This window comes from Triturus cristatus, chromosome 10, assembly GCF_964204655.1.
Source record: "Triturus cristatus chromosome 10, aTriCri1.1, whole genome shotgun sequence".
Lineage (NCBI taxonomy): Eukaryota > Metazoa > Chordata > Amphibia > Caudata > Salamandridae > Triturus > Triturus cristatus.
In genome coordinates, this window is record NC_140593.1 from 529,681,269 (window position 1) to 529,707,649 (window position 26,381).

The window sequence follows — 26,381 nt, forward strand, 5'->3', positions numbered from 1 at the left end:
AAGTGGGTACGCAAGTACATTGTTGAATCCAGCCCACAGTCTTTTTTATTAGGTTTAACCTACAGACCGAGAATGTTGCGCGTTTGCAAAAGACCTGTTGTGGGATCATCAAAAAATTAGTGGGCTTTCCATTGGTTGGCTTTATCATCACTCATTTGCTTTATTTAATGGCTTGCCTTCCTCTTTTTTGGTTTGCCCCTCCTTTGGAGTATAGACTCTTTACCATCCTTTTCATTTATGGACTGGCATCCTTCCACTTCTCCCGTTTAAAGAATTACTTTTTTGTTAAGCACTCTGGGAGAGTGCATGTTTTTTCCAACTCTGTCCCTTGTGTGCTTCTTCCCCATCAAATACCCCTCTCTCCCGTCTGCGGTCTGTGTTGTTCTTTATCTTGTGTGGTGCTTGCTCTCTCCTGTGTGCTTCTCCACACAGTCCGCGCACTCCATGTTGCTCTCGCTCTAGTGAGCTCTTTGCCGTCTCACATATGCTTCTACCCCTGCCAACCCGATAATGTGATCTGTGTTTCTCTCTTTGTGTGAGAGGGATACAGGAAGGAACCTTGTAAATGTTCAGCACTTTCTAACATTAGAAACTTTCTTTTTTCAGTGAAAAAAACCTTTTTTTTTTTAAAAACACACTTTAATAGCTGGAAGAATCAAACCACATCCACTGTCTTTTGGGTAGTTTGTTCTTTTTTTGATGGGCACTTGGCCTGAATTTCTGAATTCCATCTAAAGTTCACCATGTACTGGCACCAGTCAGTGGCAGTACTATGTGAGTATTCGCCATCTTGCCTCCTCTCATCGATTTCTACACCTGTTCGTAATTATTATTATTATTATTAGATCTGTAATGCGCATGGCTGCCACAGCAATGAGGCGTCCCAGCGCAGCAGTAAAAGAACCCGAAACAAGAGCCAGGACAAGTCATTGTGGTTAAATGGTAGAGAGGGGGAAAAGCCACGTCTTCAGGGCTTTGCGAAAAGCCAGATGGCTAGGAATAGTTCTGACTGAAGTCGGGAGAGAATTCCACACTTTTGCTGCCAGGTGACGAAATGAGCGCCCCCCGCTCTGGCCCTCCACACTCGAGGGACACAGACCAGGGCCTGTTCAGCAGAGAGCGCTCTGGTACATATGCCTCCAATAGATCCAGGAGGTCCGGTGGGGCCTGCTTTGCTAGAATTTTGTGTGATCTATACTCAAACAATTATGGTAAAGTTGCTGCATTGCCTGAGGCCTCATACGACGATATGTGAGGAGCTGTGTTTCACCAACTCAGCCTTCCATCCTTCAGCTGTTGATAAAATGAATCAATGCTTCTATATTAGATATCAATAACCAGTGTTTAATCATCAAACTTGCACGAGGTTTGTTCTTCTGGTATTTGCAGTTTGCATTCAATAGAAAGTGCAGCCCTTTTACTCTTCAATAAGAGCAAGTAAGCAATGCATCTTTGATCTCAATGGTTGGCATTGGAGTTCAGAGTATTTATGGATTTCTTACGGTATAGTTGAACTTTAAAATAAAGTCAGTACTGTCCATGGGTGTGTATCGTCTGTCCACTGATGCTACACACATGTTGCCCTGAATCCGACTGCTATGGCCCATGCTCCTGACATACCACATATAAAGATGGAACTCATACATTTATCTTTTCTAACTCAAATAAAAACTGCATACATTCCCGGCTTTAGGTTTTGCCCACCAGAACAAGCGGTTTGGTTGCAAAACACCGAATGTGGGTATGTAAAAAACTTGCAGTGGGCTTGATTACTATTTGATGGTTTTCCTTCCCTTTCTTCTGTGTGTCCCTCCTCTGGAGCATAGCCTCTTTACCATTCTGACTGGATGGCTTTTATTTTTCCAATGCTCACATTTGGGGGAACTGTTTTATTTTCTTCATTCAGCACTCAAATAGTCATCATGTGATATCTAGCTCTCTAGCTTGTGTGCTGCGCTCTCTCATCCGCTTCTAACCGCCCAACCCACTCTAAGGGACTCTCTCCTTTGTGTGCTTGTCTCCCGACCTGTCTTTATTTTTATTTCATCTCTCTCACGTTGCTCCACCCCCCTACTCCTCTATTTCTTCTCCACACCTAATGGGCATTCCTTTTTTTTGGTGCGCTTTTTATAGCGGGCCCAGCAGCTGCCATTTGCTGCTTGGGTCATCTGCCACATCAAAAGTGGGTTTGCGCACTTAGGATTTCTTTTGGATTTAACATTCTAAGTGCTTTTTTTTTGCTTTTTACTGCCTCTATACAGCATTGGTAAACTCTACTAACAAAACCTTTAAGTGCTAAAGGAGATAGATGTTGTCTTTGCCTATGCTTGTCTAACATATGAAAACACAGCTGTCCTGGTAAAGTCAGTCACATGTAAACAAACAAAAAAGATGAACTGCAACAATTTATCTATCTAGCTTTTAAAAGCATGTAACTAAGCATTATTGTTCATATTGTGCACCTACACAGGCCCAAACGTGCAGGACATTTTGCCAAAAAACTTTTGAAGTTAAAGGTAGACATCAGTGAGCTAAGGAATCAAGCACAAGACAACTGAGACTCTGTAGTTTAGAAACTAAAATAGTCCCGCTAACACTTGCAGGACATTGTGGCCCACATCTATCAACATTTGTAATAGCGATTACCTAATTGCAATTTTCTGCAAATCGCAATTAGGTAATCGTAATTACAAATGTATGAAACTCCAAGAGTTTCATATAGAGATTCGTAGGGAGTTGCAAATCGACCTACCTCATTAATATTAATGAGGTAGGTCGTAATTTGCGACCCCATAGGCATCGCTAAAATCACTGGGATGGCGGCCTGCTTGGGCAATGATTGCTTTAAAAAAAAAAAGCAATCTTTTTTTTTTTTATATGCAGCCCATTTTCCTTAAATGAAAACTGGTTGCGTTTACAAAAAATTATGAAAAGTTTTCTTATCAATTTTTAAGAGTAGGCAGTGGTCCGTGGGCCAACTGCCTGCTCTTTAAAAAAAATTGTTTTTGCATACATCACAAAGAGAAAGGGTCCCTTGTGGACCACTCGCCATTTGCGAATGGGTTACCACCAACTTGAAGTTGGTGGTAAATTGCGAATGTTTTGCGACTGAATTCATGATCACAAAACAGTCATATACACTGCTGTGATTCGCTATTTGGAAGGGACGCCCTGAACACGCCCCTTCCAAATACGGAATAGCTAACCCATTTTGCGATTCGGCAACAGGTTATCGAATCACAAAATAGGGTTTGATACATGTGAATAGCCTTTTTTCAGGGGCGACACCTCCGCTATGGTGGAGGAGCGTCGCCCCACTGCTTTTAAGCAGTGCAAACTAAAGGAAACAAAGTGATAATAACTTGAGTTATTATCATTTTATGTTTCCATGCTGCTTTGCGGACGGGTGGGTGGGCGGGGCTGTTCTGCGCTCAGAGCAGGGCAGGTTAGGAGTGGTTTGCCCACTCCTAAGTGCACATGACTGTTTGGCCGGCCCTCTGCAGCTCAATACAGTCACAAGCACTTTACGTGTTCTCCATGCAGACTGAATTCCAGCCTGCGGGGAGAACATGCCCAGGGCCCCATTCCCTGGCTGAGCGTGGTACCAGGACACTCAGACCAATCCCAATGCTGCATTTCAGCATTATGACTGGTCATGGGAGCCTGAGTGTGCTTCCTGTTCCTCAAGTCCGACGGGGAGAGCAGGAGCAGAGATGCGGGACCTGTCGGCAAGGTAAGTGTTTATTTTTTATTATTATTTTTTATCCTTCATTGCGCAACCATCTCCCACGCTACCCCCACCACGCGTGGCACCCGCCCCTCCACCCGTGAGCCAAGCTGGCTGCCACGGTCTATTTGTGCATTCGAAAACGGTCTGATTCTGCAAATCGGCCCATTTGCGATGGCAAAATTGGTTGATAGACATGGCCCAAAGTTCTCTGTGGAGAGGTGTGCATATGTTACACTTTCTACAAGCAAAAGGTAGCTACTGAGAAAAATAAGTCACTGTGAAGTGATGGAGCACCGCTCCTTGTATAGCGATAACATGATATTGATAATGTCAATAACATGACATTGTAATGAGCTAGCAGGAAGCGCCCCTCTCCGTATGACAATAACAAGACATTATGATGGAAGGATAATGGAAAAGTAGGTTGCACCCAGCTCCCCATTGGACTCTATCCACCTTCAGGTATCACTAATATCATCTCACTTACACAGTGTAAACAATAAAGATGATACAGAGCCTCTCTGGTTAAACTAGGACAAACCCATTCCTCGTAGGGCACCACAGCTTCCACCGACAAAGTCAGTGGCTGCTGCCTTCACTGGGATGGAGGCATAAAGGCAACCCCATACACTTGGCTGAGCCTGTTCACAAAGAATAGAGCGTTCTCCAATAGTGAATGTAACATTGGACTTCACAGCCATTTGCAAGTGCATTGGTCCAGTTATATCCACCAGGGTTTTCCCAGATAAAAGGCCACAAACATACTCAATTGATAACCAGTGGAGATTACATAAGCAGGAAACTCATCTATTACTAATCTGCTATAACCTGGTTTCAACAACACTGCATCATCTCAGAGTAAAGTGTACGCAGGAAGGGAGGTGGAAAGATAATGTGGTGTGTGACTTGAAATCTAGAACAGACAGACCTTTCTGTGGGCTGTGATGGCAACCAACACACCACAATGATGTCAGTGCACCACCACAATGTGCACCATATGATCCCGGTCACTAATATCTCCAAAATGCTGATGTAATTCTCCAATCTGCCCTCCACTCAGCACGTTGGCAAGTCCATGACGGGCCACTGTAAACCAATGTTTATCCCGAACCCTAAGTTCTGTGCCGCTCGGGCGACAGATTTAGAGGAGCACCGATCGCCATCAGTCTAGCCTCACATGGAGACAGGGTAAAAATCCTGAAAATAGCAATTACACACTTAGATGTCCTCTCAACAATTTGCTTAATCTCATGGAATGTTACTTGCGATTGTGGCTCACCTTGGCTCTTGCTAACTCTATAGAAAGTGGGTGTCTAATGGTCATTAGACTGGGGGCAACAGTTTGCTGGCTGGTGAAAGAGCGGAGTGGAGTTTCTGCAGGGTAACTTTGGCACCTAAATACTGCTTCAAAAGCTCATTTGATTGGTGGGAGGCTGAATTCATTGCTGATGGTATCCAACGCTATACAAATAAAAGAGAGACAGGTGAACTGCCCTCACACCAAGCTGCAAACCGCCTTATCCATTGGACAGTGTTCAGCACCTACCAAGAAGTCTGGTGGGTGCTTCTAAAAAAACCTGGCTAAGAGCAACACCTCTTAAGATTCTAGCTAGCTCAATGACATACCCATCCGCATTTCAGAAGAGGTCCATTTGGAAAGCGTACCTGTTCAGAGGGCACAACTGAAGAGGAAAGAGCCAATGGATATAATTTTTTGTAAAAACACAATTTTATTAAAATGAGTGTGGTGTACAAAAAGTAATTCAGAGGTGCCATGCATGTCACGCATTAACAGTAATATACATATATAAACCAATCTTGTAAATGGGAGTGTGCAAACCAGTTTTAAAGGATTTTTAACATTAAATATTACCAAAGAGGGGGGGGGGGCGGGACATGGCCGAGCGGTCCAACATGGCGGACGTGCACTAGATGAGCTCCGAAGGCCTGCCAATAAATCCTCTTATTATCCTGCCCCATCAGCGTTTACTTCGTTCCAGCCTTCCCCGCATTATACGTGCCCGGTATGCTGCGATTGCACCTGATGGTTTAGTAGCCGACAGTGGAGCTGGCTGGCGGGGCTGCTCCCGGACCAAAGCCTGCCGCTGGAGTCCTTGCCATGCTGCACCCCGCCTCCTGGTGGCCGAACTGTGCATGCGACCCGCCATCTAGCGGGTGGAGACACCCGGGCCGCCTGTGTGGATCCGGTGGCGCGTCGCCATACTATCGCTGCGGAGCTGGCGCTCTGCTGTGGCTGCGTCACCTGGCAGGCCCGTGAGGGTGGTGTGTGAAGGGGAGCCGGGGGCACGCGTTCCGGTGCTCCCTGCCCGGCCCCAGTATATCTTACCTTTCTGGTGGCTTGGGAGGAGGCGGAAGTCCATACCTGCTCCTCCCTGGCTGCCATTGACTCCTGAAGTGGTCGCGCAGATCCACGCTGAGCTGTGGCCGCGCGGCCATACCGGATTACTCCTGGGGAACGCCATTGTCAGCGGATCTGGCGACTGCCGATGCTGGGCCCAGCTGCGGAGGATCGCCGCGATTTGGACCTTTGGGATACGATTCCTTGCTGTAGCTGAAGGACTCCCCAGGTTTGTGTGCCCACCCCCTTTCCTTTGCCTTGGTTGTGTCTCGGGGGGTTCTGGCTGCCTATGGAAGAACTGTGCTCCTGCCTGGGCCTGCCAACTCTGCTATTTACAGGATACTTTGGTGTCCTTGGTGGTCCTCCCCTTCCTTTCTGGTGGCTGGGAGTGGCGTGTCTTGGTCCCTGCGCGCTGGATTGGGTGTGGGGCCCGTTGCACTGCCTGGTTTGCCCTTGAGGCCCTCTCTGAGGCCCCCCCCTATGTGCCCTACCGCTGCAGCCAGGGATTTCATTTTGGCCCCGGAGCCCCCCCATAACACTGCGGGGTGGTGGAGGTGAGGGTACCAACTGTTGGCTTGTACTGGGCCCCATACGTGGCCGCCAGTCTGCGAGGGACCAGCGAGGGACCACCCACCCCCTCAACACCGGGTGGGCCGTGTATATAGATCGCTTCTGGAGCGAGCTGGGGGTTAACCCACCTTCGCCCCTACTCCTGCGGAGTACCCCCTGCTACCACATTACGCTGTGTAAAGAGACCATCACTTGGCGGGGGCACCCAGTAGGGGGGTGGGGAGCTGCCTGCGTGCAGAAGCGGCCGGGCTAGGCCGCGGTGTGGCTTGTGTGCAGGTTGCCTCTTCACCGGCCTCTCTGCCCGTTTCGGACTGGCCGCCAGCGGTGAGGGAGCCATCTCCGTCTCTCAACCCCCCCGGCTGCTTTCACTGGCATGATTATTGCGCTGAGGTGCAGGTGCGCCACTTATCGACTGCTACAGAACGTCACCGCCTTGTGAGGATCTATCCGCTGCTTCTTAAGATGACTCGCGACAAGCTACATGGTGCTAAACAGAGCACGCTTGATCGCTATGCCGCCGCTAGTATGAAGTTGGCGGGTCAGGGCTCTGCTGGCCCCGATAACGCTGCATTGATGGCAGAAATCACGCAGTCCCGAGCTACGCTTGAGACTCAGATTGGGGCGGTACGATCAGATGTGATGTTGATCCGTCAGGACCTCCGCAAAGCGGTCGACCGAATAAATGAAGCCGAAACCCGGATCTCCACTACAGAGGATGCAGTTGCTTCACTACATAAGTAGGTGTCCTCTCTGGAATCCATCACTAAGGGGCTCGCACACTTAGGGCGGAGGACGCTGAGGGCAGGGCCCGAAGGAACAATCTTTGCTTTGTAGGTTTTCCAGAGGGGTGCAAGGATAATATTGTGGGACAATTCCTTCTTACGTGGATACGGAGCTGGATCCCTCAGTCGTCTTTATCTCAATGTTTCATTATTGAACGCGCACACTGTGCCTTGATGCAAAAGCCTCCACCTGGCGCCAGGCCTCAGCCCATTATAGCGAGATTCCTCAATTTCCACGACCGGGATGCAGGCTAGATTGGCAGGCAGGCTCCAGCATGATTCCCACCATATCCTCATCTTTCCGGACTATACAAGATTGGTGCAACAGCGGCAGCAGTCATTCACGGCTGCTAAAGCCCGTCTGCGAGAACTCAAGCTCCAATATGCACTGCTATTCCCGGCCCGGCTGCGGGTCATATACGAGTCCCGTACTCTCTTATTTGACACCCCCGAGGAGGTCTTTGCCTGGACAGACGAACGACGGAAGCTCAAGCCACATACTCCGACACGTTTTGATTCCGAGTCATCCTCTAGTGAGGCCACACAGCGGCTTCCTAACACTAAAGGGAAAATGAACAGAAGATCACGCTCGAGGCGTCGTTCCAATACTCAAGGTGCCTCCAGCTCCCGGGATGATGGGGGTATAGGCGACTACTCGCCGGTGCACAGTGGAAACTGAGATCTGCGGGACATGTATTGGAGAGGACAAGATAGGCTGGTGAACTTTATCTCATTGTCTTTTGTCCGATCTCTCATTTGGCTTTATTACTCTAGAATTGGAATTGGAGTACTCCGATTAGTTTGTCTAATATACTGATGGTATTAAGTATGGGCCTACGAGTGGCCTTCTTTTCCTCTCAGCATCTGAGAACCAAACGTTTCTTTCGGGATTGCATTATGGGGAACTGTTGGTATAAGACCGCACCTTGCCCCCGTTGGGGTAGTGGTACGATGCTCACCGCGACAGATACTTCTATCGTTTTTGAGTATTGGGTGGGAGAGGGGATGGGTTTCTTGTTCTGGTTGATGTTATTTGTTCCTGCCACCAAGTCTTTCCTTCTTTGTAGTCTGAGATTGCCAATGTCATCCAAGTTATCAGATGCTTAAATGTATGTCACCACCGACTAGGTCGCAAGCTCTAGCCAGGGTTGGGAGTAGAGAGCTTCGTATCCTCAGTTGGAATGTTAATGGTCTATTGGAAAAGATTAAACGGGGTGCTGTGTTGCGCCAGGCAAAGCGGCACAGGGCGGGTGTTCTCTTCCTACAGGAGACCCACTTAGGGGGCACTAAGACACCTTGTTTGGGACGGTTCGCTTCGCACACACCTACCATGCTGGTTTCACTGGAGGCTCCTGGGGAGTTGCAATACTCATACATCGCAGTGTCCCATTTGTTCATAGCCGCACGTGGCTGGATCCACAGGGTAGGTTCAGTATGATCAATGGGACACTCTATGGTGAAACCATTGTTCTCGGCAGTGTCTATGCCCCTCACTCTCGTGGTCCTTAGTGGAAAGGCTGACGACACTCTGGACCGACTTTCCATTGGTATTAACTATAGTCCGGGGGGGTGGGGGGGGACTGGAATGATGTTATGTCCCCGTCACAGGATAGGTGCCGTGCCACAGCCCGAGTTGCAGAGTCCCCAGTCTCCAAACTATTCCCCATGGTTCAAGGGTTGGGGTGGGTTGACACATGGAGGACTATACATCCTGACACGCATGCTTACACCTATTTCTGTAAACCACATGATTCCTTTTCCCCACAGTGCAACACACCCATAGACTAGCCAAGGCTGTAATCCTTCCCAGGGGGCTATCCAACCACTCCCCGGTGTCCATTCTCCTCTTTCTAGACCCCAGAAACTCCCGATTTTGGTGGCGTTGGTCGCTGTGGTTATTAAAGGACGAGGAGTATAGGGCACATATACATACATCTCTAGCGGACTATCTACTGCTTAACACAGGATCAGTGGAGTCGCCGGTCACCCTCTGGGGGGCTATGAAACCCACTCTTAGGGGGAGCGAATATTGACTTCTGTACTGCCTTACGCAGGCAGCAGCGTGATAAACTGCTAAGAATTGAGGCCCAGCTCCTTGAATTAGAGAGCGCCAGTTGGGACACAGCGGGACAGGTTGCACGTAGACAACTATTGACAATGCAACAGACATACGCCAGCGAACTCCTCAATGAAGCCTGTCTTTATTGACTCGCCACTCGTAGCCGGATTTACCAGTGGGGGAGACAAATCCAGTGCTCTGTTACACCGTCTATGTCAGCAGACGATACAGCCTCAGGTGCTTCTGTGTATAGGTGACCCCGATGGGACCGTACTCGCAGACCCCGTTGCAATTGCCGATAGCTTTGCCTAGTTTTTTCCGGACCTCTATACTCCTCAGGAGGTGCTGTGGAAAAGTGTAAATTTCATGTTCGCATAAGTGCCAGCCATTTTGACTGTCACGTCCATTTAATTTCTATCGTGTTCATTTTACTCTCTGCTGTTCGTCGTTTCACCCAGCCTGTGTCCTCAACTTTAGCTGACCTCGCTGACATGGTCAATTTGTTGTACGTGCTGGGGGTTGCAACTGCCGGTGCAGTTGGTCTCAGATGCTATCTATTGATAGCTTATTGCCGCCATAAACATTCCTTACTCCCCCTCCTCATCTCTTGACCATCTGGTTAGCCTTTGTTCTGGTTTGCCTATAGCTATTTCTATGCTTAAACCTGTTCTCTCTGGTTTTCTTTCCCATGAGATTGCATTGCACAAACAGTATATAAAGACAATGGTTTTTACATTATGTGTACTTCCTCTTGCAGCACTCGAGGGTGTTGTTTGGATGCGGTCTCATCATGAGTGACTAATAAACTTGATTTATTTTACTACAACTCCGGTGCCGATCTCTATTTTGTTGGACTGGGGACCCGTGGACGAGAGGGTGACCCTGCACCAGTGTGCCCTTAAAAAGGTACATTTCCACATTGCTACCTGCTGCCCTTGTACAGAAGTTTATCGATGACTTTCCTCCCCGCACTTTGTCGGATAAGGCACGTGAGGAGCTGGATTGTTGTAAATTAAGGCAGAATGTGATTAAGCATTTACTGAAGACATTAATGCTTCCCCCTTTAGATCATGTTTTCTTCGTTATGTTGACCGAAGTCCGGACTCCATTTTGTATTGGCATGCTGCCATGTGTTCACCACGAGGAGAGTCCGACCTCTGTGTTAGTTGCTCTTTATAATCTGCCTAGCAACAGTTTATAAATAGCTCCCTCTTGTCCATCTGGCGCATGCCCAGACTTGACCACATCTGTTATAATTAGCTTTGCTTGACCATGTCCTTTCGCGGGCTCAAGGAGTGTGTTGGCTCCGCCCATGTATTGATTCAGTATCGAGAATGACCATAAATGGTAATGTTCTTCGGCCTCGTGTTGTATCCACCCACTTATGAGCCCCCCTGTTGTGTATAAAAGGGGACTGTGTACGAATGTCCTTTGTGCTACTCCATGCAATACTGAAGAGTGTTGTGTGGATTGTAGGACCACCCTTAAGGGTTAATAAACGTTGTTTTGTACTTTGCAGTTTCCGTGCCAACTTCCTTATAGATTCCGTTACAGGAGAGCGAACCCTTGTGTCTTGCGGGCCTAGCTGGGGCCTGTATTCATCAATTGGCGCCCGTCACGTGGGGCTCATCGGCGACTCGGATGCTCGAAGGACTGGTCGCGACGAAGGTGAGGAGTTTGGCCGGGGACGTGATCACTGCCAGCGGCGTCTTAGCCCTGGCATCCCGAGGTTTTTCTTCCTTCCCTTCCGAGCTGACCGTCTGGGTGGCGACGGTCATCGACTGAGACCTCTTCTGTCGGTCCTGCCGTGAGAGCCGTTTGGGCGATTGTGGAGCTTGGCAGTTGGAACCTGGACTCTTGATTGGTAAGAACCGTTGTACGGTACTTGCTCCGAGTTTTGAAGCCTGGGTTGGCTATTTGAGTTTTGATTGATGATGACTAGTCATATTTTGAATTTGTCTTTGTGAAAATATATGCGTTGCAACACATATAGGCAGGTAATGTGGAGAAATTTCTCCAGGAGCTGTGTAAACTTTGAACGGCGCAACGATTAAGTGCCATTTTTTTTCTTATAATATTGCATATTTTGCACTATTTCTGAGCATGCCTGCTTTCAGCGCACTCCGTAAGTGGTGCTGCTGTTTTGGTAACCGGTTGAACCTCGAGGAATCTGCTCCAGCTCCCCCAGAGGGGACTCCTAATAGGGATATGTATGTGAAGCATGGTCTTTCTTCCATAATGTACAGCACGCTATGGAGGAAATACACGAGGAAGGATCCTGAGTTGCGATGGCCTTTGTATGGATCGTTTGATATACGTAAGATTGAGTATGTGGAACAGTGTATGTGTAAGCGACGTGCTCGTCAGGATATGTTTGAGTGTGTGCGATTATGGGTGAAGGAAGTGCGTGAGCGAGAGAAACGTGAGAAAGCGCTGTTTGATAAAGAGCAACGGAAGAATGACCATGTGCGAGCGCAGGAAGCGAAGCGTCGGGAGGACAAAGAGCACACGGACAGACAAGAGAAAGAGCGTAGGCTACAGGTCTCGGGTCAATATGTTGTTCGCCAGCCGCTTTATCCTGTCCTTAATAATCCTGATGATGATTTTTATTTACTAGATCGCTCTCCGCCCCCTTATGTTGGCGCATCTGCTCCGCGGCCGCAAGATTCTGGCCCGGCTTCGGGTAAGGTAGACACACGGTCCATGTTATCGGCCGAGCATATGGCTGAGCTTCGGAAACTTTCCCTCCGTGCACTTAAGGGCAAGATGTCTAAGGAGGAGTTGTTCCATACTTGGGGGCCGTGGCAAGATAGAGAGAGGGTGTATTTTCTGTCTCATTTCGCGGATGAAGTAATTGCTGCTTTCCGAAAATATTCTAGTGTCCTTGAGCCTGACGAAGTGTCTTCGGATGCCGGAGCATTACGTAATGGTGTTTTTTCTCCCCCTAAGGCTCCTGAGGCGGCTCGGCGGCTGTTCGCTTTACGGGACGAGGTGCTGGCCCTTAGAGAGAAAGCACGCCAACAAACGGAAGAGGGGAAGCAGTTGGATTCGTCTGCAGCGGGGGGCCACCCATCCGCCTCCCAGTCAGATAAGGATGACATAGTGCATGCTAAACCAATGCGAGAGGCGGCGCCTTTGTATGTTCCTCCTAAGGGAGCAGGGACTAGCTCGGATATTAACTCCGCCGATGCAAGGGGATATTTTGTATATAACTGGGTTTACACTCCATGGCATAGGGCCGACGTTATGGCACTAAAGAATGCGTTGCCTGACCCCCGCAAGAATCCAGCGGCCTTCTATGAAGAAGTTGAGGGGGCCTTGAATTCTTGCATTATGACTTTAGCGGATATAGACCTGTTCTTTGGCCTTATCCTACCGCCGGATACGTGGCGCTCTGTCCGAAAGGTAGATGATGCGGTTGCCTTCAAGGCCCGGTGGTCCGACCTTGAGGATGAGGATAGGGAACGGAAGCCTGCACAGAAACCACCCCAGAATATTTTAGATCTCCCTGCGGCTATTGTGGCTAAGTTGAAGACGATTATCCCCCCTAAAAAGATTGACTGGAATATGTTAACTGCATGTAAGCAGAAAGTTGACGAGTCAGTTGCGGACTTCTTTACGCGCTTTGAGGAGACGTTTCATGATTTTAGTGGCCAGTCGCTTACTGATGACACGGGCCGCCACCTTTTCGCGGACAAATATGTGGCTAATCTGCTACCAGCAGTTGCGGCCCGGTTAAAAGCGAGCGAGAGTTCCTGGTCCTCCGCGACGCCGACGGCCCTTCTGACTATCGCTCAGTATTATGAGCGTCAGGAGCACGAGGCGCAGGGCCAGGAGGAGAAGAAATCGAAAGATCTCAAAACCAAGGTGATGTTAGCACAAGTATATGGCCCGCCCCGACGGGGTAATAATAATAGAGGAAGGGGAGGATCTTATGGTCCCCCTTCGGGCCGATCTGATTTGAATAGGAACCAGTGTGCGTACTGCAAGCAGTTGGGCCATTGGGCCAGGGATTGCCCAGCGTTGCGTGCTTCGCGTCAGGGGCATACTCCGGGTGGCCCGAGAGGTAGAGGGGGCTTCTCGAACTTTAGAGGGAATTCTAACGATAATGTCCGTTTCGATACTGCCGGGCGGCACCGAGATGGCTCAAATGTTTTTGATCGCCAGCACCAGTATCATGTATCGGACATCGATCAATCGGGATATCATGATTCTCAGCATGCATAGGAATGCGTTGGATGGGGGTCCGAATCAGTTGAGGTGCCGGTCGATCAGACGGGTCCTTATGTATCGGCTGAGGTTTTAGGTTCTACTGATCAGTTCCTAGTGGATACAGGAGCGACACGTAGTGCATTGTCTAGGTACTTGGTTCCGGGGGCTCCCCCATCCGGCTCAGTGGTTACATCGGTAGGGTTTGACGGTACACTCTCCCGAAGCCCTCTTTCACAGCCCCTTACATTTAAGGTTGATTCTTTTTCTGCGCCCTGTCCGTTTCTGCTTGCTCCGTATACACCGGATAACATTATGGGCCTTGATATGTTAAAGTACTTTAGGGCTACAATCCGCTGCTCCCCTGAGGGTGTGAGGGTGATCTTGAATGACAACTACCCCCGGTCTGGGCGGATGTGTACGATATCAGAGGATGCATTGTTGGCTACCCTCCCCCGAGCTTTATGGGCGACTTCGGACACAGATGTGGGACAAATGGTGATTCCTCCGGTCCACATTAGTGTCCAGGAGGGGGCGGTGCTACCACGCCTCCCGCAGTATCGTATTTCCCAGGAGGGCGAGGAGGCTCTCATACAGATTGTGCAAGACTTGATAGCAGTAGGGGTGGTGGAAGAAGTTCCCTATAATATCTGTAACAGTCCGATTCTCCCAATTTTGAAAAAGGACACGGATGCAAAGGTCTATCGGTTCATAATTGATTTGAGGGAGGTAAACAAGATCGTGATACCTCAGTACCCGGTGGTTTCCGATATCACGACGTTGCTTACCTTGGTCCCGCCTACGGCGACCACGTTTTCAGTGATTGATTTGAAGAATGCCTTCTTTTCTATTCCCATTCACCCCGATAGCCGATTTCTTTTTGGGTTCACATTAAACAATAGATCTTATCGTTTTTGTAGAATTCCCCAAGGCTATACAGAAAGCCCTAGTATTTACAGTCAGGCTTTGAAACGACAGTTGGATTCCTTTGTTCTACTCGAGGGGGTCGCCCTCATTCAATATGTCGACGACATCTTGTTGGCGGCTGACACCCTGGAGTTGTGTGAAAAGAGCACGTTATCCCTCCTTTCCTTTTTAGCCTCCCACAATCATAAGGTATCTAGGAAGAAATTGCAATTCTGTAGACCAAAGGTGACTTATTTAGGTCAACTTTTGTCTAAGGAGGGGCGTGCACTCACACCAGATCGTATCCAAGTAATTTTGCACACACCGAGACCATCCACGCAGAAGGATGTGCGTGCATTTTTGGGTCTTGTTTCTTTTTGTAGACAATGGATATTGGGGTTTTCACACATAGCCAAGCCATTACTAGCTCTCTTGACAAAAGACACGCCCATTCCGATCCCCTGGTCAGATGAGTGTGATGCTGCGTTTCAGCAATTGAGACGGGCCCTTTGTTCAGCACCAGTGTTAGGGACCCCTGATTATACAAAACCCTTTTCGTTGTATGTGCATGAGAAAGATGGATGTGCATTGTCAGTCTTAGTACAGATGCACGGCGACAAGCAGCGCCCTTGTGCATACTTTTCGGCTGTGCTTGATCCTGTCGCCCGAGCATTACCAGGGTGTTTTCGCTCGGTAGCGGCGACAGCTGTGTCAATACGCCAAAGTGAAGGAATTGTGTTGTCCCATAAATTGTTGGTGTTAGTTCCCCATGCTGTGGATGCCCTGCTTAATCAAACAAAGACGCAGCATTTGACCAGTGCCCGTTTAACGGGATATGAGCTGACGCTTTTGGCTCCTCATATTACGTTAAAGAGGTGCGTGACATTAAACCCGGCCACATTGTTGCCATACCCCGAGACCCAGCCTGAGGCGCAGAAAGCGCATGATTGTATTCTTGTGACTGAGGAACAAACAAAGGGTCGTATTGATCTCCAGGATACGCCCTTTTCAGAGGTAGATGGAGAGTTGTGGGTAGACGGATCATGCCTGAAGCTACCAGATGGTACGACTTCAGCAGCGTATGCAATTACCACATTACACACGATAGTGGAGACAGCACGCATACCACAGAAATCAGCTCAAGCAGCGGAACTGATAGCCTTAACACGAGCATGTGAGCTTAGTACAGGATTGTGTGTGAATGTTTACACAGATAGCCGCTATGCCTTCGGAGTAGCGCACGATTTCGGCCTACTCTGGAAGGAGAGAGGGTTTTTAACGTCACATGGAGTACAGATAATGCATGGAGAGTTAGTTCATAATCTTTTAACTGCATTGACATACCCAAAGAAAATTGCCATTGTTAAATGTAGTGCCCATAGGAAAGTAGTTGATAAAGTTGGAGAAGGGAATGCGTTAGCGGATCGAGTAGCACGGGAGACTGCGATGCAGCCCGGCGCTACTGCCATGTATGTAGTAAAGTCACAGGTGGAAAGATGGCGTGATGCGAAGGAGGAAGTGCGAGAAATGCAAAGGACCGCTTCTGATAAAGAGCGGGAGCAATGGGCTAGCGAGGGAGAGTTGGATGATGAGGGCTGTTGGAGAAATAAGCAGATGGATAGATGGAAGTTACCCACGGCTTTCGTACAACCTATGGTTCAAATGGCACATGGGCTAGCACATGTTGGAGCTTCCGCAATTGTGAAATTGCTTACCCAAGTCTGGGAGCATCCAGAGATTGCTAGCACAGCAAAGAGGGTGGTGCAGACCTGTATGATCTGTCTGAAGTATAACCCAGGGAAAGGCACTCGAACTCCAGCAGGAGGATTTGCGACGCCCACTGCACCCTTTGAGGTTCTGCAGATGGACTACATCCAGCTTGAGCGCTGTAACAATTTGAAGTATGTTCTAGTAGTGGTCTGCGCCTTCAGTAAATGGGTTGAGGCGTACCCTACGAAAGACAATACTGCAATGACTACAGCGAAGCTATTGCTGAAAGAGTTTTTCCCTCGATACGGCGTCTGTAGACTTCTGTGGAGTGATAATGGCCCTCACTTTGTAGCGGATGTTATAAAATACGTCTTGAAGGGCCTAGGCATCACCCAGAAGTTCCACGCCGTATTCCACCCCCAGTCTGCAGGACTAGTCGAGAAGTATAATGGTACACTGAAGCTTAAGATCGCCAAAATCCAAGCCTCAACATCTTTGACTTGGCCAGACGCCCTGCCACTGGCGTTATTGTCAATTAGGTCGGTGCCACACTCTCGAACTGGCCTTACGCCATATGAAATCGTATTTGGACGCCCAATGAATATTTGGGGTCCACCAAGGCCTAAGGCTGTGTATGATGTACCTTGTGTAATGATGAGCGATTATCTGGCACAGTTAACGGATAATTTGGTTTCTATTCATCAACAGGTCCGAGAGGCGCTCCCTGATCGGTCTACCGGTGAAGGACATGGTCTCCGGCCTGGAGATCATGTTATGGTGAAGGTTTTCGACAGAACGAACAGTTTGGAGCCGAGATGGGTAGGACCTGAACAAGTCCTCCTTGCAACGAGGACGGCAGTGCGAGTCTCGAACAGGAAGAATTGGATCCATTCCTTGCACTGCCGAAAGGTACCGCCCGGATTGGTGGAGTCTGCCGTGCTGACCGATCAACGAGAAATCCTAGCAGCAGAGACAGGCCGTGCTGCGGAGCCGAATGACACTGAGGAGCTCTTTCCGGACCACACGACTTCTGGAGGAAGGCGATATTATCTTCGACCAAGGAAGTAAAGTTTCCAGTGCCGGGACATACTGTCAGAACGGCCCTTGGGTTAGTGAAACGGAGAGCCGATGAGGCAAGGGGGGGGGATCAGCCCTGCATTAGTGTAGTGACACCCGTCTTGGCCCGCTGGTGAAGAAATCAACCGCTGCCCAAGGGGAAGAGTTCTGACAGACTTTTTAGTTTCAGGAAGATATCAGGGTATTGTTTCTTTTGACATGGAGAAGAAGAAAATCCTTTGTGCGTTGGGGTTCATGCTAACAGTAGCTATCGTTGGTATAACCACATGGTTTGTGGAGGAGGCAACTCCTGCTCGAAAGACACTTGTGTTGACGACTCCAGTGCCTGCGGAGCACTACTTTTATACATTGCCATATCAAGAGTTGAAGCATCGACAATCCTATTTGAATAACACTTTCATCCAGATGCTGCATCATACCCACGTTGCTACGAACGCTACGAACTGTTGGATATGTGGGATGATGCCAGCCCATCAGAAGAAAGGAGGTACGCCATTTATACCACTTCCTTTCTCTCATAATGGCTCTTGTAGAGCATGGTACACTTTGCTGTTTGCCACTCGGAAACCGACAGTGGGACGATTGCTTTTTAGACTTAATAGAGAATGCCATCAAGACAAGAATGGGTATCCACAAGCGAATGGAACAATTTGGGAATGGGAAGAGTACCGACCGGACAATGAATCCATTCCCTATATCTTCACGAACACAAGAGACACTGTGGGGAAGGACAAATTCGTAATCCAAGTAGCACAAGCTCAAGCGGACTTGTGTGTCCAGAGTGTGGGTTTTATCCCTGTTGGTGTCAGTGATTGTATAACTGTATTGAACATTGACGGGCTGAACAACAGTACCTTCCTAGCGTCCCATAATACCTATTTTGTATGTGGAAATAAAGGTTATTACCGTTTGCCGGCTGGGTGGTCTGGGGTATGCTATGTATCATTCCTATTACCTCCTGTATTCTTAGCACCTGCGTCATATCATAAGGATTTGAAACTGTTGAATAATGTGACTGTAAATAGATATAAACGTACTCTTTCAATTGATGATGTGGATCAGACCGATACCAGCTTGCAACAGTATATTGATTTTAACTTAGGACTGTTCTTCTTTGTTGGAGCTGCTTTGAACAGTAGGAAGATCCGAAGATTGACAAGAGTGGTAGAAGCTGTGACAAATCAGACTGCTGCCGCTCTTGGGAATCTTACGGAAGAATTACAAATAACTAGGATTGTTGCATTGCAGAATCGTATGGTACTAGATGTAATGCTAGCTGATCGAGGTGGAGCCTGTAAAATTATTGGAAGTAGCTGCTGTGTGTTCATCCCTGATCATACGCCATCCGTTTATAACGCCATTAACAAGCTGCATAAAATAGCAGCTGAAATCCACACAGAAAACGGCACTTGGTCCTTTTCTGGATGGTTTTGGGCGTTGGTTACTGCCTGGGGATGGAAGGTTTTAACTGGTCTCTGTATTATTATAGCAATTCTGTTCTTTTTCTGTATGTGTATTCAATGTGGACCATTGTGCTGTTCTGTATGCATTTCATTCTGCATTCCAGATAAGAAAGCTGTTGCCGATGTTGCTCACCAAAAGGGTCTAGCTAAAGAAGTTAAAGGAATGATGATAATTGATATATATGATGATTATTCTTGGAAGCCGGATGTCTTCAGTAAATGCTGAAAGGGTCGTCTGTTGTAAATTAAGGCAGAATGTGATTAAGCATTTACTGAAGACATTAATGCTTCCCCCTTTAGATCATGTTTTCTTCGTTATGTTGACCGAAGTCCGGACTCCATTTTGTATTGGCATGCTGCCATGTGTTCACCACGAGGAGAGTCCGACCTCTGTGTTAGTTGCTCTTTATAATCTGCCTAGCAACAGTTTATAAATAGCTCCCTCTTGTCCATCTGGCGCATGCCCAGACTTGACCACATCTGTTATAATTAGCTTTGCTTGACCATGTCCTTTCGCGGGCTCAAGGAGTGTGTTGGCTCCGCCCATGTATTGATTCAGTATCGAGAATGACCATAAATGGTAATGTTCTTCGGCCTCGTGTTGTATCCACCCACTTATGAGCCCCCCTGTTGTGTATAAAAGGGGACTGTGTACGAATGTCCTTTGTGCTACTCCATGCAATACTGAAGAGTGTTGTGTGGATTGTAGGACCACCCTTAAGGGTTAATAAACGTTGTTTTGTACTTTGCAGTTTCCGTGCCAACTTCCTTATAGATTCCGTTACAGGAGAGCGAACCCTTGTGTCTTGCGGGCCTAGCTGGGGCCTGTATTCATCAGGATGCTCCCCTGTCGGTGGATGAACTTTTGCCTTCACTATTGGATATGCGAGTGGGTAAGTCGCCGGGCCCGAACGCCTACCCTTGTGAGTTTTTTCAAAAATATCACCCACAACTCTTACAACCCTACTTAGTAGCCCTGGAGGCTTCCTGGGAACATGGTAGCCAGATTGGGGTCATGCTGAGATCGTTGTGTTCTTGAAGCCGGGTCATCCACCGGAACACTTTTTGTCCTATCGCCCGATCTCCTCACTCAATGTGGAGGCTAAGCTTTTGGCCAAGGTAATTGCCAATAGTCTAGTCCCATATGTTGCGGAGTTGATCCATCCAGATCAGGCAGGATTTATGCCAAACCGCACCACACAACACAATATTAGACGTGCCCATAATGCTATCGCCGCAATAGCAGCTCGCCTATGCCTTACCCAGTTTAAATATCTGCACAGAGCTTATTTCACCAGGCACAGGCTGTGGCGAGCTGGACTTGATCGCATCCCCGCACGGTTTGCGCTGCAAATTTATGGAGGGTAAATTCTTGCATACTGTGTGGGCCTGCCGATCACTATCGAAATTATGGAGGGAGGTGTTTTCATGCCTGTTGGAAGTTCTGGGAAGGGTTGTTGCTTCCTCACCGAGACGGACTATATTACACATCACGGAGGACATAGGTGGGAAAAGATACAAGCGCCATATTCACTTTCTGGGTCTGACACTGGCCAAGAGTGATATCGCCAGGGCCTGGAAGGATGAATCCTCGCTGTTGCTTGGGGTGTGAAAGAGGGGCCTAGAGTTTTGTATGGGCCTGGAGCTCCCAGTTTTCGAGGTAAAGGGATGCCCCAGCAAACACTACAAAATTTGGAAGCGGTGGGTTGGCTATAGAGGACCATATCTAGAGCCTCCTCATCCCCCCCCACCTGATGTTGGCGAACTTATGTAATGATCTTGGTTCATTGGCATATATGTAGTGATTGTAATCGATCTGATTTTGGATGGCAGCATCTTTCTCATTATTCAGGGTCCATATATTTGTTCAAGGGAAGAAATGTGGCACAGTTGAATTTTTCTTCTTTCTTTTCTTTCTTCTGTATCTTTAGTTTTTCTTGCAATGTATCTTTTGTGGAATCAATCTTATATTAATACTGTAAAAGTTGACCCGTATATCTGTTCCCATATGTATTTCCATTGGGTGCCCGTTGGGGTGCTTGTGCTATATTGGAAGTCGACAATAAAATTATGTTTTGAAAAATAAATATTACCAAAAGGGAAAATTCAACTAGTCTTGATTTGAGGAGCTCACTAAATATGTCCCTCACATAACTTACCATAAAGCTATTGACAAGTCAGCTGACAACTTCTTTCCCATTTTGTTCATAAGAACATCAGCCTCCTGCTGGGGGAATCCAGTTAGAAAGAAAAACAAAGATAAGTAATGTTTAGGTAGTTAAAGAGTTATAGGCTACAATTTGAGCCATTTTGGCTTTTCTGACACAGTGATATTCTGGAATGCTGAGGGAATCATACACCATGTGGTCAGTCACATTTTTCCATCGGAAGCAATTCTTTTTAGAAGGGGACAGCGGGATATGAAATTCTAATCATGAACACAAAGATTATCAGAGCTTAATAAAATGGGAACTGTAAAAACATCTCACTGCAATTCCAGATGGCCGTTTTGGGCCGCGATACAGAATTAACTTACATGGTAAGCATTTTAAAGTGTTGCCTATAGGAGTAAAAGCTTGTGCACAGGTATTGAAGCTATTGTGTGTCCACATCAGAGCTTCTACTCTGTCAAATGGACAAAAGTTAGAAGTAGTTTGCCTGACCCCCTGGACAAGCAACTTCTCTGTAACTTTAAATGTGCATTCTACATGAACCATCCTTAGAAAAATGTTTGAAACAAACATATGCAATGCAATAGGTCTCGCATCTACGAGAGTTTGAGCTATTGACATTGTAAATGACAATGCCGTTTATTTAGGTGTTGTTTTTAAAACCGATAAATGAAAGGCATTGTCACTTACAATGCCAGTAGCTTAAACTTTCACAAATGCGAGACCTATTACATTGCAAATGCGTTTAGCGCCCGTGCTTTAAAATAAAAGTATTAGGAGAGACCGTGTCCTGAGAAGGCAGGGCAAAGCTATTTGAGAAAACAGTGCTCGGAGGCTGTAATTAAAGACTACCGAGAAACAACACACATAACAGGGGGTGTTCCCATGGAAAGTTACAAAACGAGACAAGACTGTACTAGGAGGGACTACTAAACCTATTGACAATGAACAGCCACAGTTTACAGTGGACAATGACACAAGCAAATGAAAAATATGGGCGGAGAGTGGGTGGCGCTTCAAGTCCTTACCTGAATACAGCATGCCTTGAAGAGCAGCCCATGCGCTGCCCAGGCTCGACCTAAAAAGATACAAATTCAGTAAATACTAAAAGCATGTGCTTTACAAGTTTGAGTTTCAGGGTTGGATCACAAAAGAATTTTGACTCATTATTTCATGTCAGTGATGGTAAGCTTATGCAGTGCTTGCTCCATACACTTTTTACTATGATATTGTGAAAGCAGGATTCTGCAGGTGGCCACCTGCGCACAGTCGTGTGGCGTTTTGTTGTGTTCTTGCTGTGTTCCATTATTTTTTGTTCTGTGTATCTGTGTTTTTGTGCTGTGTTATCGTGATGTGATGGTGTTGTGTTTTGTTGAGTCCCGTTAGGTTTTGATTGCGTTATGCTGCTTTGTGTATGTTTTTTGCATTTTGCTCTGTTGTTTTTGTTAGACATGTCAACAACCACTGCTATATTTCCAGCCAAAAAACAGCATGCGCCTTCAAGGTTCTGGTGACAAACAACCATTTACCACTGTCTAAGGTAGTAAAATACCGCTGCCCCAGCTCTTCAACTATTTATGGAGTCTTCACTGAACACCCCCAGTGCGCACTTTGATAATGATCAAGATGCAAAAATTATTTTTAAATTAATTTGCTGAAAGTAACTGCAGTGTTCTTATGCAAATAAACAACGTTGGAATGACCAGGCATACTAATAAATTCCACATAGAAGATATCCGCCCCCAAATAAATCTTTTTACGGATGCAAAGTTTATCTGAGGTGATGTATTTGCCTGCATTAACAATACAGGCAATAACTTTAGAACAATGTGTGCTCATGTATTGGAGTCCAAAGCAAAACTGCTGCAGCCAGTGAAAACGATTTGCTGACTAAGTGGCCTGCTGCATGCGCCACAGGAGACCTCCAAATCTAAGACAAATACTTCTGGAATATGCAGAGAAGGACACTACGTATTAGGGAAACAATGCTATCATATGAGGAGGGCCGCTGGAAATATGTGGCGGCAAGGAACAAATTATGTGGCAGAGTTGACTAAATTATGTGGAATGGCAAATCAAATTATGCAGCATAATGTGGGACATTTTTTTTAAGAGTATTACTTCATTATTTTGTCATTTTTACACAAGCTGTCTGGGCAAAGGTCCCCTCTCATCTCATTAGTACCAGTTTAACACACAAACACTAGCAATAAGCAAAAGAAAGCTAACCAGTCAACCTGTGTGCCATGCTTTCCAGCATTGCTGAGTTCTTGGTAACTTTTCATCCGTTGAGCTAGACAGCCGCGGTACGTGCAGGTAACAGCAGTGCGGCCATGTGGGGGGGGATTTCGAGGGACGGTGCAGAGGGAAAATGAAATAAATAATTCATTTTCCCTCTGCATCGTCCCTCGAAATCCCCCCCCCAACGCGGCCCCACCACCCCACCGATGTTAACTGCACGAACCGCAGCTGGAGCTAGAAACTATTTTTTTTTGTTAAAATCTGCAGATTGTGTAACAGATGACAGATTTTGTGGCAAAATGTGGTAAATCCATAAATATGAGGCTGCAAAAATAACATATTTGCAATGGCCCTGCTGCAGGCTGTGTTAGGATTAAAACGTTGTTCTCTTCACGGTTTTTATTATTTTGCCACCTACCCTGTGAAATTTTCATGTAGAAAATCTGAAAAATAGTCGCACAAATTAAGAACTTTGTAAAGCATTTTTATCCAATCAAATTCAACCAGGAAAAGGTGACATCTACTGGCTAAGTGGCCGACTTTGGAACCTTGAGGCTCCCTTTTGAGTTCCAATTTGACCACTTAATTGTAATTCGAGTGAATCTGGGAACATCACTAAATGTACCTGGTCCTACAATATAAATATTTGAAACCTCATTCAAGTTTTATCAGTGGTGTTATTCAGGGAGCTGACAGTAATTATCTGTTCCCTCTTTTCCATCACATGCATAACTGAGCATTAAACATGCAGCAGAACACCTATTACAAGAATAACACCATAGCTGTGATTCTAAGTTGCACATTACTTGGGTAATGGTCAAATCACCTTTTTTTTTACTCCTACAGTGCAGTAGTTTCACACCAATTCCATGCAATTTTGAGTAAAACCCATGGAGTGGGGAATTACCAAGTGGGACTAATCTCTCTGTTGGTAAAACCACAGAGAATACTCCATTCCATGGGGTTTAACGGCATGCATTTACCACCTACTCTGAGCAGGTGTTAAATGTATGTTCACGCCAGGAAGCCAGGGGGGTGCAGTAACAGAGTAGGGCTGGGGTATATTGGAAGGGGACTGGGAAAGTATTTTAGGCTCCCCTGGCAGCAGTGGCATAGCCAGTGTGTCACGGGCCCTGTTGAATAACCTTCCTCGCATTTACAAAATGTCAAAAACCTCAACACACTGAGAGATTTGCTTCCCCCATTAAGCACATCAAAATCCAGGGGGCTAAATTACAAGCCCCCTGTGCCGCTGGTATGTCATTTTTTCCCATATTAAAAGTGATGCACCAGCATAAATAAAGCCCCCAGTGTTTTAAGCGAGTTTAAAATAAGCCGCCAGAGTTTTAAACGGGACTTTAGAATCCCGCCTCATCTCCGTGTAGGATTTGCAGTGCCAGTATGGTCCATGAATATTCATGGTCAGCTAATTTTGCCATATATAAACTTTGTTGTCTCTATGGAATAATCACCCCCATCCCTCTGAAAAGAAAAGACATAAAATTCCCTTCTGACTGGCAATCAAAATAACATTCTCTTTGCAACTGTGCAAAGGTTAAGGAGGTGGATACTAATGTGGCGCGTGCTTACACTTGGGGGATTTTGAGCAGAAGCCGCAGCTCTCTTTCGTAGCCGGACTTGATCCGCTGATGCTGTGGGATCTCTGACAAGCTTTCCTCGCGGTGCTTCAATTACGCTGACGTAAAATGGCTACCGCTCAGAGACTGTCTTTCTACATATGAAGTGCAGGCAAACAGCCGGATTGATCAATGGCGTGATTCACTGATGGCAACAGTCCCCCAGAGGAAATGTAACATGTTTAACACTACCTAGGCAGCCTCTATTTTTCTCCATCTAAGTGCTGTGTTTATTTCACTCTTCAGGGAGTAAGAGGGAACATGTCTCCATTAATGTCTAAAGCACCCACCAGAGACAAAGGGGTACGCCTGCACTGAACTACATCATCACTGTAATAACTTCAGTCTGATGGCTGACATAAATACCATCCATCTTGTAATGATCAGGAAGCAGGAATGATCAAGACAAGCTAAACTGTGTTCTCTTTTCTATTACAGAGAACAATGCACATTTTTCTTTATTGTCAGAAAGAGTGTTTATCTGCTTTGACTGCCGGGCGGTGTCATGATGAGACCCTATTGGAGCAGGGTCAAGACTGATTTGCATATGGCTGCGTCCAAACTGAAGTGGCATAAGTGCATAATAAAGATAGAATGGAATGTGGACACAAGCAGTGACATAGCTCGGGAGGGGGGAAATGCACCGGACATCATTTTTTGGGGGTGGCGGCGATCCATGAGCGCAAGGTACTTTTTTTTGGGGTGGGGGGTTATTTTCCCTTGTCGGCGTTAGATGCTCATAAACTACCCCCCCCCGCTTGTTGTTACCTGTGTCCCCCCCTGATTGGTGTGATCGTTCGCCAGCACCCCCACACCGCTCTTACCAGCACTGGGAGGCAGCAAATTGATGCATCTACTTGGGCATCAAAAACCCTAGCTACGCCACTGGACCCACGTAATCACCAGTGGCTAAAATGAATTCAAGCATTCCACCCACTACTTTTTTTTAATACTTCAGACCAATTAATAGGAGCAGACACGTTCAGAATTCTTATAATTCAGAACTAAGCCAGTTAGTGGTAACTTATGTCAGAGGGGGTTTGCTCAGCAGTTACATGATGCCCGAAAAATATGAAGGCAAAGGAGTAGTAGGGAAAAAACTGAAAGTACTGGGTGACACTTTGCACACATGCCAAAGCGTTACGCAAGTAATACGGTCTATGATGCGAGAGGTGGAATTATTAGCACAGTGATTGGTTGAGCCGTCATTGTCAGTACTCTGGTAAGAGATAAGAATCTAAGATAAACTAGATAATAAGTCATTATCCTCATCAATTCTTTCAGTAAGGCAGTGACTTGTCAGAAGACAAGGCTCCCGGAGTCTTAGTTTTTGCACTACAGTCATTGCCCCACTGGAAATTACCTGCAGACCATTCACCCGCCTGTTGCTTGCTGTCATATTTGCCACCGTTCCGCCTGCTGCGTACACAGTCACTCCCTGGAAGCTCTTGTGAGAAGCGGGCACAT

General features: G+C 47.0%; 1 protein-coding gene and 1 long non-coding RNA gene across 2 annotated transcripts in view; both read right to left on the reverse strand.

The window, feature by feature from the left end:
- DPP6 (dipeptidyl peptidase like 6) overlaps positions 1-26,381 on the reverse strand; it is a 2,129,336-nt gene that overhangs the window by 2,033,288 nt on the left and 69,667 nt on the right. The window lies entirely within an intron of this gene.
- Positions 1-26,381, reverse strand: part of LOC146789686 (uncharacterized) — a 188,608-nt gene that overhangs the window by 93,145 nt on the left and 69,082 nt on the right. The window lies entirely within an intron of this gene.